Raw genomic sequence first — 13,629 nt, 5'->3', positions numbered from 1 at the left:
TGCCACTGTTTTGCAGTTTATTCACAAATACATAACCTGTGACATCCCTTCAGAAACCAAACATAGTGAGCTACATACACACATTTTATGCTTCCAAAAACATAAATGTGGCAAATACTGCTGATGAAGATGTAAAAAATAAAGGTAAATACTACACACAATTCTGCTTTGGTTTCCCTAGACCAGTTTCAGCAAAAGGACAAGTAAACAGCTACATGTCTTCTGTTAGGCACAGTGTGAAAGGCAAATCACCTAAAAACACAAACTGCATTAAAAGAAATGAAGTTTCAAAGTACATCAATGATTACAATGCAATCTTGCCCTCTTGTGGAATGCAAACATATATATTAAATATATTGCAGACAATTCCACTGCTGTTGCAAAATAAGTCACAGCCTACCTAACCAAAGCAGAGAAAGCACAGCTAAAAGACATCTGGAATGACATATCATCTGACAAAACACTGTCACAAAAATTGTACAGCTTTGGCATAAAAATGCTCTCCCATAGAGAATGTGGATGCTACGAAGCTGCAGACCGTTTAACAGGCACAGCCTTGTATGGCAAAGCTGAACACCCACAGGGTAATTCATAGAATTTCGCACAAAAGTGGCGCACGCGGCTGACGCACAGTGTGCGCATGCGAATGTCTGCGCCAGCTGCGTGCGCTAAAATCAATTTCCGTATTCATGGATTTTAGCCTCCAAAACCTGCCATGGCGCAGAGTGGCGCAGCGACCCTGCAGCAGTGCCAGTTACGCCCCCAAGAACGCCCTCACGCAAGGAAAAGTCATCAAAATTCCCAAATCAGCACAAAGGGCTACGCTAAACCTGGACTAGTTTACAGGGCTGCCAAACAGCAAACGCCAAGCGGGCCACGTGTATTACTGGGGTGCGCATGCTGTTTCACACGCAAAAGGGCCTGTGCGAGTGGGGTACATGTATTACGGGGTTCGCAGGAACTTTTACACGCGAAAGGGCCTGTGCGAGTGGGGTACGTGTATTATGGGGGTGCTTGGGAAGTTTCACATGCGATTGGCCTGGGTACGTGTATTTCAGAGGTTCGCAGGAAGTTTCACACGCGATTGGCCTGGGTATGTGTATTTCAGGGGTGCGCGGGAAGTTTCACACGCGAAAGGGCCTGTGCGAGTGGGGTACGTGTATTACAGGGGTGCGCGGGAAGTTTCTCATGCGATTGGGCTGGGTACGAGTATTACTGGGGTTTGCGGGCAGTTTCACATGCGATTTCAGCAGGGTATGTGTATTACGGGGTTCGCGGGAACTTTCACACGCGAAAGGGCCTGTGCGAGTGGTGTACGTGTATTACGAGGGTGCGCGGGAAGTTTCACACGCGATTGGCCTGGGTATGTGTATTTCAGGGGTGTGCGGGAAGTTTCACACCCGATTGGCCTGGGGACGTGTATTTCAGGGGTGCGCGGGAAGTTTCACATGCAAATGGGCCTGTGCGAGTGGGGTATGTGTATTACGGGGGTGCGCGGGAAGTTTCACACGCGATTGGCCTGGGTACGTGTATTTCAGGGGTGCGCGGGAAGTTTTACACGCGATTGGCCTGGGTACGTGTATTTCAGGGGTGCGCGGGAAGTTTCACATGCGAATGGGCCTGTGCGAGTGGGGTACGTGTATTACGGGGGTGCGCGGGAAGTTTCACACGCGATTGGCCTGGGTACGTGTATTTCAGGGGTGTGCGGGAAGTTTCAAGTTTCACACGCGAAAGGGCCTGTGCGAGTGGGGTACGTGTATTATGGGGGTGCGTGTGAAGTTTCACACCCGATTGGCCTGGGTACGTGTATTTCGGGGGTGCGCGTGAAGTTTCACACGCGATTGGGCTGGGCACGTGTATTTCAGGGTGCGTGGGAAGTGTCACACGCGATTGACCGGGGTACGTGTATTTCAGGGGTGCGCCGGAAGTTTCACACGCGATTGGAGTAGGATACGTGTATTACTGGGCTGCGCATTAAGTTTCACACGCGATTTTGCTGTCAGAGCGGGGACCGAGTATTTCGGGGGTGTGCAGGGAGTCCTACACGTGAATTGGCAGTGTGGGTCCTCCCAGGTGTCCCCTTGTTAGGGAGAATTCTCTGTTTAGGCTGAATTTCCTAACCTAGTGAGTCCCCCAGCAGCTTTGCTGGATTTCGGGAGTTTGTTTTTTCCATCCTGCAGAGAGTGAGACTCCTTTTCTCCCACTCTTGGACATGTATGTGTGTAATTCCTTTGAATGCCAATGTGTTCTATGGGCTATGGGGTCTTTTACTCCATAGGGTCTCATATGTTTTTCTATGTGTGTTACACCGCACCCTACGTGCCATAACACTGGGGCGTCCTAGCGGACCTCCACCATAGACTCCATATCCGGGGACTGACTACTGTCTCCCCGGGCATGTAAAGTCACCATTGGCTTTACTAGAACTAAATTTACTAACAGAACTAGTACAAACCATCTTATTGTGGACGTACTAGTAGGGGTAATTCTATTACTCCTGGATCTGTTATTCGAGGGGGCACTGTCCCGTCCCCCCTCATTGAGTTTTGGCTGGTGGCAGTGGAAACTACTTGTTATGTTCGACCCCGAACATAACATAACGCTATGGGATTCGTCCCAATGTTGGAAATTGATACTTTTTCTCGTTAATCTCTAACATACCACCGGTCTACTTATCTTAAATAAGTTTATCGGATGGTATTTTCTGCCAGAACTCGGTTTGTAAAATGGCGTCTGTGTTCGTCTCTGTGACTCCTAAACCAAAGTTTGAGCCCTTTGTTCCACTTTTGGCGGGCTCTGTACAGAGACCCTCCAAAGTGGTGCCATTCTGTCTGGGTTACCACAGGGGTGTGGGAGGGGGTTTAGGCACCCTGGACCGAGTTGCCTTGCCAACTCCGGTCGCACTCTGGAGTGATTGGCCCAAGTGGTGAGCCTCCCCGCTCCCACTTAGCATGTGTTGATTGACAGCTAGGCTGAATGAATGGGGGTTGTCTGCATAAAAGCAGGGCTTTTGGGACTGGATCTAAGAATCCGACGAGGGTAACGCTGAGCCGACCTGCACGACGACACCTCTGGTGCAGCCATGCGGAACCGTCTCACCACTTCGCGACGACAGAGGAGATCTCCCTGCCGAAGAGTCTCTTCCCCTGACTGGTGGGAACAACCAGTCCCCTTTGCTTTTTATTCGCCTCAGGACGCAGTGGTCGAATTGCCCATACAGAGCACCTCGGCAACCGGATAGCCACTACCCCTGTACTGCAACCAAAAGGTGGTGCCTTGTGACGGAGCACTCCCCAGCTGGTCTCTTCCCTGGTGGTGCACTGGACTTCACTTTTCTTCGACGACGAGAACATCTCTACTCTTGGCAAAGACCCGACGTGCATCCACCACCAGGAACAAATGCCCCGCCGGAGCTGCTCTCCACAACAAGGTACCGTGTCCGCCTGGCTTCCCTTTCGATCGGTTCGAGTGAGGTGTCTTAATCCTCTCCTTTCCGTTGGGTCGCCTCCAAGCTTTCTCACGTATTGTTCTGAACTGGTTCAATCTGCCGATAACAATTTGCTACAAAGACTTGAAGGCCTCTCCACTAGAGACTTTTGAGACATATCGCCTTGCCTCTCTCCGAGTGGGCCTGGCCTCTGAACCTTATGATCTATTGTGGTTCTTGCCTTCTTGCCTTGCATTTTTCCTGTGAAGTATTGAACTGTGTTGATTTCGTAACCTGCCTATTTTTCTCTCCCGTCCTAACTAATATTAGAGTGCCATCTAGGTTGAGGCATTCACCTCTGTCTGTAAATAAGTGGTGCCGGTAAAACCTAGACTTGTCGAAGTATTGCTAGGGGGATTGATCGTTTTCTTCTTTGTAGAGTAATTGTGATTGATTTGTTTGCCGTGATAGTGCCATAGTGTTTTTGATAGATGTTTCGTTATAAATAAATACCTTAATATCTTTACACTGAGCATCGTTGCATGTTTGCTTGTCGTACTGTGAAGAATTGCCCTATCTTTCATACTCCACATACTGCTTAACTCTTCTTGAGAGAAGTCTGACTGCTCAGCCACAGCTACCAACAGTGAATCTGTGTGGTACAGACTGCTACCAAGTGGGTTTACTGCCAAACACCTGTAGTCCTAAAACTTTTGCAGTGGTCCCAGAGGGAACTGCACAGGTTTCCGCCTAACACCCCTCTACCGCCTCCACGGCCCCTGCAGGCAGCCCACACCACAGGGGACTACCCTGCACCCCTGGTCATGTCACGCAGGCAGCCCATCCACCATGGGCATGCCCCCCAGCCAAGCCACATGTCACGTTGCAATATAATCACCAACTCATGTCTCCCAGCACCCCCATCCCCCAGCAGTGAGGGGCACCTGCCAGCAGGCCCCCACTCATGTCCCCCAGCACCCCCACTCTCCAGCAGTCAGGGGCACCTGCCAGCAGGCCCCCACACATGTCCCCCAGTACCCCCACCCCCCAGCAGTGCGGGGCACCTGCCAGCAGGCCCCCACACATGTCCCCCAGCACCTCCACCCCCCCGCAGTCAGGGGCACCTGCCAACAGGCCCCCACACATGTCCCCCAGCACCCCCACTCCCCAGCAGTGCAGGGAGAGATAGGAGACAGGCATCAGGACACTGTACAATGGACTGATACACACATGCCAGTTGCACATGAGTGGCAGTGTCAAACTTCAGACATGGCATCACAATCCCCAACACACATGGCATGTCAACTCACACACCTGAGCAATTCCACAGCCATATGGCAACAGTCAGCACCATCCATACACATACAACAGCATGAGCAGCCAAAGGTGAGCCAGACATCACATGAAACACAGGGAGTGCACTAGACATGCACACATGCCACCACACTTACATGCATGTGTACACCTCCACCAACTGTCGCAGTGATGAGATCGGCATCCATGTCACATCTGGCAATCAGTCTTCTACATATCAGTGTCCCAAGCATCCATGTTGCATCACTGTTGCACCCTTGTGAAATACACACACATGCACATGTACACGGTGCAGATACATGCAGCTGGAACCGACCTCCATGTGTGACACCACAACCATGCCAACTTACATACACAGTCATTCAAGCATGTGTGCTCACACATCTGCATTTGGCATGCAAGCTTACACACACATGCACCATCCATGTGTCTCACACATGAGAGGACTTGCATGTGTTAGCCTCACAGCCCTGTACATACACATCCATACATGGCCCTACAAAACCACACGTGCAACCTGCACACTACTGGCACACCACCACATGCACAGCTTACAATCAGTATGCATGTACACTTACCGCTAAACTCCAGACAGGTCTACCTCTCAAGGACCTGGACATGGAGCACTGGGTATTTGTGTTCCAGGACACTCATTTGATGTTCCGACAGGTGGCCCCGGCGCCCCTTAGCATCCGCTGCCTTCAAGAGGCGCCGGGCCTTGTTGAGGGTCCTGGACCTGAAGTCCTTCCAGCACTTCTTGACATGTTGGAATTTTCGGACTGCCACCCCCTCCGTGTTGATGGCAGTCATGATGTCCATCCAAATCCAGGTCCGTCCTTCGTTGTTGGTGCGCAAACCTCCGAAGAGGGCATCATACTGCCCCAGGACTTGCTCCACCAGTACACCAACTTCGGTGGCAGTGAAGGGGGTGGCCCTCTGGCTGGGGGTTGCCAGTGGTCTCAGATGGTGGTGTGCCCGACATGGCAACCCAAGATGCAGGCGTGGGTGGGCAACTGGGGCTGGGCTGTGGAGCGATGGTATCCCAGTCGGGAGTCTTCAGTTCCAGAAGGGGTGGTCACAGCAACTGCACCCCTGCAGATGGCTGATGTGCAGGCAGCAAATAGCAGGGCACGTGAGCAGCAGGTAGGCAGGCAGCAGCAGATGGCAGGTGGGAGCGTGCTCAGGGCTCTGGGGGGCAGGAAAATGCCTTCAGGGCAGGAGTGTGGTCTTCCGTGTGTTTTCGCGTGGCCAGGTTGATATGGAGTGATTTGGCACTTGAAAAAATTGCACGTCAGCGTGTAATTCGAGGAAAGGGCCTTAGCGCGTGAGCGTGTCAGCGCACGCACGCGATTCCATTGGACCAAAGGCCCTTAGCGCGTAGGCGTGCAAGTTACATTACGCGCGCGGGCGTTTCCCTCATAGCACGTGATGACAGAGCACACGTGGAAAAACTGCACGTCTGAGTGTCTTCACGTGTAATTGGATGAAAGCGCCCGCGTACACGCGTATCTGACGTGTACGTGTGGGCCGTTTTAAAAGCTGCGTGTAGGACGCCATTTCCTTGTACGTGCTTTTCGTGGAGAGCGAGTGGGTGAAATCTGTACTTCCTGTCGGTTCACACGCGATTACTTCACAGCGTTTCTAGTTCGTACTCCCTGTTACCTCTGACAGCTCTTTTCTGATTTTTTGTTAGGCCTGTTTCCTCAAACAGAGTTCACTTCTCCTTTTGTCCTGTCTCCTCAGACAGCGTACAATTCTTCTTTTGGCGGGGGTGTTGCCAACGCGCACACGCGTGTATTTTTCACATTCTTTTTCCAGGCAGACAGTGAGTTCCGCATGTACTTAGCAACTGTGCTTGCCCCGTGTGTCGCGTTCCCCTTCAGAGGTCATTGTAGGCTGCGTGTATTACGCGTACGCTTATTTTTGTGTTTCTGGGTGCCACAGCGTAGTGCGAGTTCATTTTTTCACGCACGTGGTCTACGAGGGGTTGCTTGCATTTTTATTTTTGATTTTGGGCTGCCTGTGTGTTGCGTGACCCGTCATCTTCCCCCAGGGGTCACAGACAGCCTTGTTAGAGCACTAGGGTACAAATTCCATCTGGTATCCTACCCCTTTGACCCCCAATTGCCCAGGACAATAGTTTGCTGCAACTCCCATACACACAACAACATCAGTGCCATGGCTGGGAGGCGACCAAGCGGTAAGGGAGGCAAAGGTGGCGAACCCTCAAAAGGTGGGCGTGGTGGGCACGGTAGGGGACGTGGCCGGGATTTGCAGGATGCCCCTATGCCCCCATGTGTGGAGGAACAATCAGGGACACCCATGCCCCCCCATGGTTGAGGGAAACGTGGCTGACACCATCCAAGCTCAGCCCCTGTTGGACCAGCCCATTGTGGCACCTGACCTGGCACAGGATGACTCCCTGTCTGACTTCCAGGTCAGCAAGTCTAGGCCACGTGTGGTGGTGCAAGTTGTTGTCACCAATCCACGTGGATCTGGGGCAGCTATGTCATCTGCTGCCCAAGTATGCAGGGTAGGAAGGCTGCAGGGGCAGCTGCAGCTCCATCCACCCCAGCTCTGACTCTGCCAGACAGGCCAGTGTCAGTCCCAGTCCATCAAACTGACGTTCCCCCTGACAACATTACCCAGCAACCAATGCCTGCATGAAGAACTATGGTCATTTTGGATTCCCACACTCCTACTACCCAGTCCACCGGTGATTCTGCCCCTACTGACCAGAGTGGTGTAAGCCACTCTGGCTCTGCTCCACCTTTGAAGAAGAGGAAGAAGGGTGCTCTGGCACGACAGGATGAGACCCCAGACACGGCTACACCCTCCGGTACCTCAAGGAAACCTTGCTTCAATGATCCGGAACTTGATGCACTTGTGCGCTATGTGTCGGCACATAGCCACAACATGTTGGTGACTGCAGGGTGCAAGACCACACCTGGTCAATGTAAGGCACACTGGCAGACCATCGCCGACCGCATAAGTGCCCTTGGATTTGTGAGGCGCTCAGCTACAAGCGGTGGAATGACCTGAAACGCAGAGCAAAGAAGAAGCTGGCCTCAAATCATGCCGCTACTCTGGTGACTGGCGGTGGATCTCCACAAGAGTACAACAAACTCACTGAACATGAGTCTGTTGCTGGGGCTTTCGTCACAGAGGAACAGATCCAAGGTGTGGGAGGACTACCTGATTATGAAGCATTGTCCGGTGAGTGACCATGCATGTGTGTGTAATGCATGTGTATGTTGTTTGGGTGACGGGTTCTGATTGAGTGCCAGGTGAGTGTGTGTGTGCTTGAGTGGTATGGGTCACCCATGTGCTTCATCCGAAACATTCAGCAGCCTTGGATTTGGATGTGACAGTATCCCTTCTGCCCACATTAGTAATTTGGCTCAACATTACGGCAGTTGCCCTTGAAGTGGCATCTTGCAACAACATTGTTTGTATTTTTCAGTGTTCGTTCAGGCTGATTGTTTCAATTCTCCCACTTTGGCAACGTATTCCTCAGCCCTATTGTCACATTGTGACATGCTTCTGTCATTGATGAACCCCACATTGGACCACATGTGTTACCTTGTTAGATGAATGATTTGACCATTCAGGCTAATTGAGTATTGGCCTGATCACAGGAATTTTTCCTGTCATGTTGAAGTGACAAACCATTGATGTATACATCAGCCTGCAATCACTGTATTTTTGTACACTGGATGTGTTGCAGTGTGTGGCACATGCGTATTTTGTCACACTATGTAGCATTTTTCATCTCATCATGTCCATCGCACTTGGATGGCTGACAGTATTCATTCACTGACATATGGATGTACTTGTGGAATGTACCATGGCTATGGTACATGCCATCTGTGTGATGACATGTGTCATGTATGTGTATTGGACATGCCACTCACAGGCCAATGTGTGATGGCAGTGCTACCCAGCATGCAGCAAATGTATTGCTCTTCCATGTAGGTGTCATCAGTGTCTGCCTTTTGGGTCCCCTTCAAACTCAGTGACAGTGCATGCATGGGAGGGTTATAGTCATGTGGGACATGGGTAAATCATGTAAATCATGTACTGGTTATGTAGCTTGTCAGGCCTATTTGTGTGCTATGGTACTAATGCCTGTTTCCATTTTTTGTCTTTCATGTTTTTGCAGGGGATGACGCACTTGATGCTGTTGAGGTTGAGGAGATGGTGCAGACCCAGGGGGAATCTCAGGCACGACCGGGCACCAGTGGGGGACCTGGTGTGGGGGTGGGTGAGAACCCAATCTTGCTGCAGAACATTCTATCGAGGGGTGCCTCTGGGTGCACCTCCCCAGACCTCTATTCAGGTGCTGATTCGGATGATGAGACCTATGTGGCGTCGCAGGTAAGTGTTTTTGGCAGGGATTCTGTTCTGTCCAACCCACCTGTACCAGGGATAGAACACTCTATGGGGATGTCAGTGTTGGTAAATCCGCCTTTGGCGGTTACGGATGCAGGGTCACAATCCACAACATCTGATCCTGTTCCTGGGCCAGCAGATCAGAGGGGGAATGCAGTCCTGCAGCCTCAGGCAGTACCGGCACAGCAAGGCGCAGATCGCCTTGCCCCAAACAGGTGTGGTGCCCGCCAACGCGGTGGCCGTACACCACCAGGCAATACCGCATGGGAACAATCCATTTACGCTATGGCAACCCAACAGGCAGCATCAGTTGAGATGATGGCTCAAGCAATGGAGAGGGTGGCCACTTCCATTGCCCCCCAGACAGGCAGATGGAGCTACTACAGCAGGCAACAGACTCCATTTGCCAATCACACAGGGAGGACATGTTGGCGTCCAACAGGGACAGACGGGCGGCACTGGAGACTCTACGCCAATCGATATCAATAGAGTCCCAGGGCCACAGGGAAGCCCTGAGGGTAGAACTCCATCACCTCAGGGAGACTCTTGTTGACCTTGAGGCTTCCACTAACTTGAGGACAGTACAGCAGCTGGAGCGGCTCACACGTTCGCTCTCAGCTGAGATGCAGGCAACTCAGGAGGATATCCGTGCATCACGTCAGGTGCTGCATGGGGATCTCCGCACACTAATCCTCCAAAACGAGACCTTCCACACCTGCATGCTTGCTGCCATGGAGGGCTTTGCGTGGACTGCCTCCCATTGCACCACCACCTCCTCTGGCAGCACCACCTCCTGTGGCAGCAGCAGAGGGTGATGATAGCGACAGCAGCAGTTCTCCCACATTGGCATAGCCGTGCAGGCCATGAGCCCATGGAGGTGTTTTTTTTCCCAACATCCACACAGGTGGGTGTTGGTGTGCACCCTGTCCCGTGGGCATCCACTGCATTCCGGCTAGGCACATGCAGGCTTGTCCTGAGTTTGGGTTAGATGCTTGGGTTCGTGAGACACACACCCCTCCTGCTTCCCGTTTCCATGGGCTTGCAAAGGGTGTGCCCAAGTGACATTGACTTACACTGTGACGTAGGACTCCCATGAGCTGTGTGGGCAGTCTGTAGTCAATACTGTGTATACATTCCTAGTGGATATTGTTGTTGAATTATACACTGCATGGTGTATTGCTATGTGCTTGTGCATCCATGTCTTTCGCCTAATTTGCAGGTTAATTCCTCATGTCTTCACTAGGCCGTCTACTTTGGAGATGGAGTTCATGTTGTAAGCAGTGCACTTGGACATTTGCGTGGCAGCAGCACTGTACAATTGGAAGTGGCCGATGTGCTGGCATGATCAGGTTGTAAGACTACCACTACTTTAACTTAGTACTGTCATGTTTATGCAATGTTTGAGGTTGCATAGCTGCATTTAATTATTGGTAAGTATTTGGTCATGTGTGTTGTTAGTTCTACATTACTGGGAGCATATTGTGTGTGGGCAGTTTCCATTGAGGACACTGTACTCTGACACTTGTGTGATGTTTTGGGGATTGCTTTGTTTGCTCTCACATAGCATGACATGCCATGGTGTGTTGGGTGGTGGTGCTGGGGACGGGTTGGGTGACATGGCACTGTTGTCATGTTGTATTTTGCAAGGGGGTAATGATTTTTGCAGCATAGAAGTGTGCCTTTTGATGACACACCATTGGTAGTGTTTGTGTAGGTAGGGCACACAATGTAACACTTCCAGGTGACCAATCTCATGCTGGTATGGTTGTGACAGTTGACTGTCCCTTATGTCATCATCATTGATTGTCAGCTGGCATGTGCTAGGGCTGTGTGCACTCCACAGGGGTGTGATTTTAGGTGAAGTCATTATCCACCAGCTGTGTACGGGCTGCCTCACCCTGTGCCCGTTCCCCTCCCATGCGCAGCGGGCGTGCTTGTGGTTGGGGATGTGGGGGCACCACCATGTCCACGGGCAGGCCTCGGCGTGTTGCAACGTTGTGCAGGACACATGCTGCCACTATGATCCTGCACACTACTGGGGGGAGCGTATAACAGCTGCCCGCCAGAATGGTCAAGGATGCGAAAGCGTGACTTGAGCACTCCGAATCTGCGCTCCACTATGCCCCGGGTTGCAATATGGGCTGTGTTGTATCTTACCTCGGGTGGCGTGGTGGGGTTCCGAATTGGCGTCATCATGTGGATGCTCAGGGGGTAGGCACTGTCCCCTGGGGAGGTGGTGATGGGTATCATTAGTGGGGTTGTGACATTGCTCAGTATCTGACATGCATGCATGTGCTGTGGCATTTATACTCACCGAGCAGCCATGTATCGCCATGCCGCCCAGCTTCTAGTTCCCGGTTTAGGGTTGACATTCTGTAAATAAAACTGTCGTGGGTGGACCCTGGAAACTTAGCATATACTGAGGTGATGATTCCCTTGGCATCACATACTACCTGGACGTTGATGGATGCCAGTGCTTGCGGTTTCTGTAGATGTGCTCTGATGCCCTGGGGGGACGTAGAGCCACATGGGTGCAGTCAATGGCACCTAGCACTTTGGGGAAGTGTGCCACCCTGTAAAAATCCTGGACGACAGCCTGCCTTTCTGCAGGTGTTCTGGGCAGGTATATGTGCCTGCGGACTGATGGGCGGGCAGTCGTGATGGCCAAGACCTGGTGTAGGCAGCGTGACTGCGTGGCCTGTGACCCCTCCCCCCACTATAGGAGTTGTCCGTTGAAATGATCCAGTGGCCAAGAAGTGCAGTACATTGAGGACCTTCTGCAGGGGGCTGAGTGCTTGGGAGCACAGGGTGGGTGATGTGAGGTCATCCTCCCACTCACTGACCAGGTCGAGTATTATGTGAAGTGGAAACCTGTACCTCCCATACACCTGGTCATCAGGCATCCCAAAAAGGCTGGTTCTGGGTGTAAAAATTCTGGCCGTGACTATACTCCTCCTCCTCCTCCTGTGGTATCCCACGACCACTGCTGCTAGGAACGGTATATTCATCCTGGCTTCTGTGCTTGTTTGTTGTTTGCGTGCACTTTTATGCTGCGCGGGTCCATGTACGCCTGCTTCCTGCTGGCATACGTGTTTCCGGATTACCGCGTCTTTTTTGGCGCACGCGTTAGCCCTGTTTGATTCCATGAATACGTGTTCTGAACGTGCGTATGGGCGTTCCGTGCACTTGCCTCCTGTACTTCCCCCATGAGTTGTTCCCCATTCCACGTGTCACGCCCCCTGTTCCTCGTACTTTTTTTGTGTGCACCGCGCTATGTGCGATTTCGCTGTGCACTTAGCGCACGCTGTTTGTAGACGTGTGCGCCAGCGTGCGCCACGAAGAATTTTGGCGCACATCCTGGAATTTCCTCGCTCACGGGCTTCCATGAATCGCCATGCGCAGGTTTCGCTGCGATTTTCACACTGGCACTGCGATTCGCACGCTTTCACGCGCTTGTGCTGAAAATTTCAGCGCACATTAATTCCATGAATCAGCTCCATAGTCTGGCCAAGCCTTGGTCCAGCTACATCCAGAAAAAGAGTGCTGAAATCATACCAAGACATAGAAACAATAGCGTCAAATGACCCCAACTGCCAGGGCATTTTGAAAAACAATGTATTAGACACATACTACGCAAACAGGAGTACTGCTTTAGAAAACATGTGCCTGTACCACATAGCCCAACATTTCTCCTACAAGAATTATGTTAAACTAGATGAATAACTTGGAAAATACATAGTCAAAACTTGTGAAGACAGCCCTGTCAAATTTACCAAACCCAGCCTAATTAATAATATGATGTTATCATTTAAAACACCTCAACATAGAGAACATTAATACATGGCCCTACTGCAACTTTTTAAACCATGGAGAAAAGAAGAAGATTTATTAGGCACCCATGACTCATTTGAAGCCGCCTTCAATGCAAATGAAAGCAGTAGATCAAGGGTTAATGTCATGCAATACAAAAACATGTTGGGCAATGAACGCTAACAAGGGGAAGAAGTTCAAGCACAACTAACTGAAGACACTCCTGAGGGCAGTCAACCTTCTGCTACAGGAAGCCACAAACCACTTGCAGAGCAACTCATAGTAAATGAAGCAGAATTAGCCATGACTGAAGTTTAGAACATCATGTATCAATATGAGCAATCAGAAGAAAACTTGGCACTGCTGAAATTGCAACTAAATGATGAGCAACATAGCTTTTTCCTAGAAGGGACTAAAGAAATTGAACATGGTTTGCAGCATGCAAGTAAAATTGTTGATGTAAACATTATAAACCTGTCCTCCTCTGTGTAAGTTGTGAAGCTGGTTCTGGAAAAAACATTCTTAGTAAAAATCATCAGCAAATTCCTACAAAAGTTACCAAACAACAACCTTTCAGCTGTTGTAACAGCCCCCACAGGTGCAGCTGCCTACAACATAGGAGGTGTCACATTACACTGACTACTGCTCCTTCCAGTAGAACACCAAAACAAATTAGAGTACTAACA

The 13,629-nt window shown here is 51.0% G+C and overlaps 1 protein-coding gene across 1 annotated transcript in view; it reads right to left on the bottom strand.

Moving 5' to 3' along the window:
• Nucleotides 1-13,629, bottom strand: part of LOC138531343 (carcinoembryonic antigen-related cell adhesion molecule 6-like) — a 692,624-nt gene that overhangs the window by 325,928 nt on the left and 353,067 nt on the right. The gene's annotated exons all lie outside the window — the stretch shown is intronic.

This window comes from Ambystoma mexicanum, chromosome 1q, assembly GCF_040938575.1.
Source record: "Ambystoma mexicanum isolate Mex_15411 chromosome 1q, UKY_AmexF1_1, whole genome shotgun sequence".
NCBI lineage: Eukaryota > Metazoa > Chordata > Amphibia > Caudata > Ambystomatidae > Ambystoma > Ambystoma mexicanum.
Note: the sequence above shows the minus strand (reverse complement) of the source record. Positions and strands in the feature narration are given on the sequence as shown.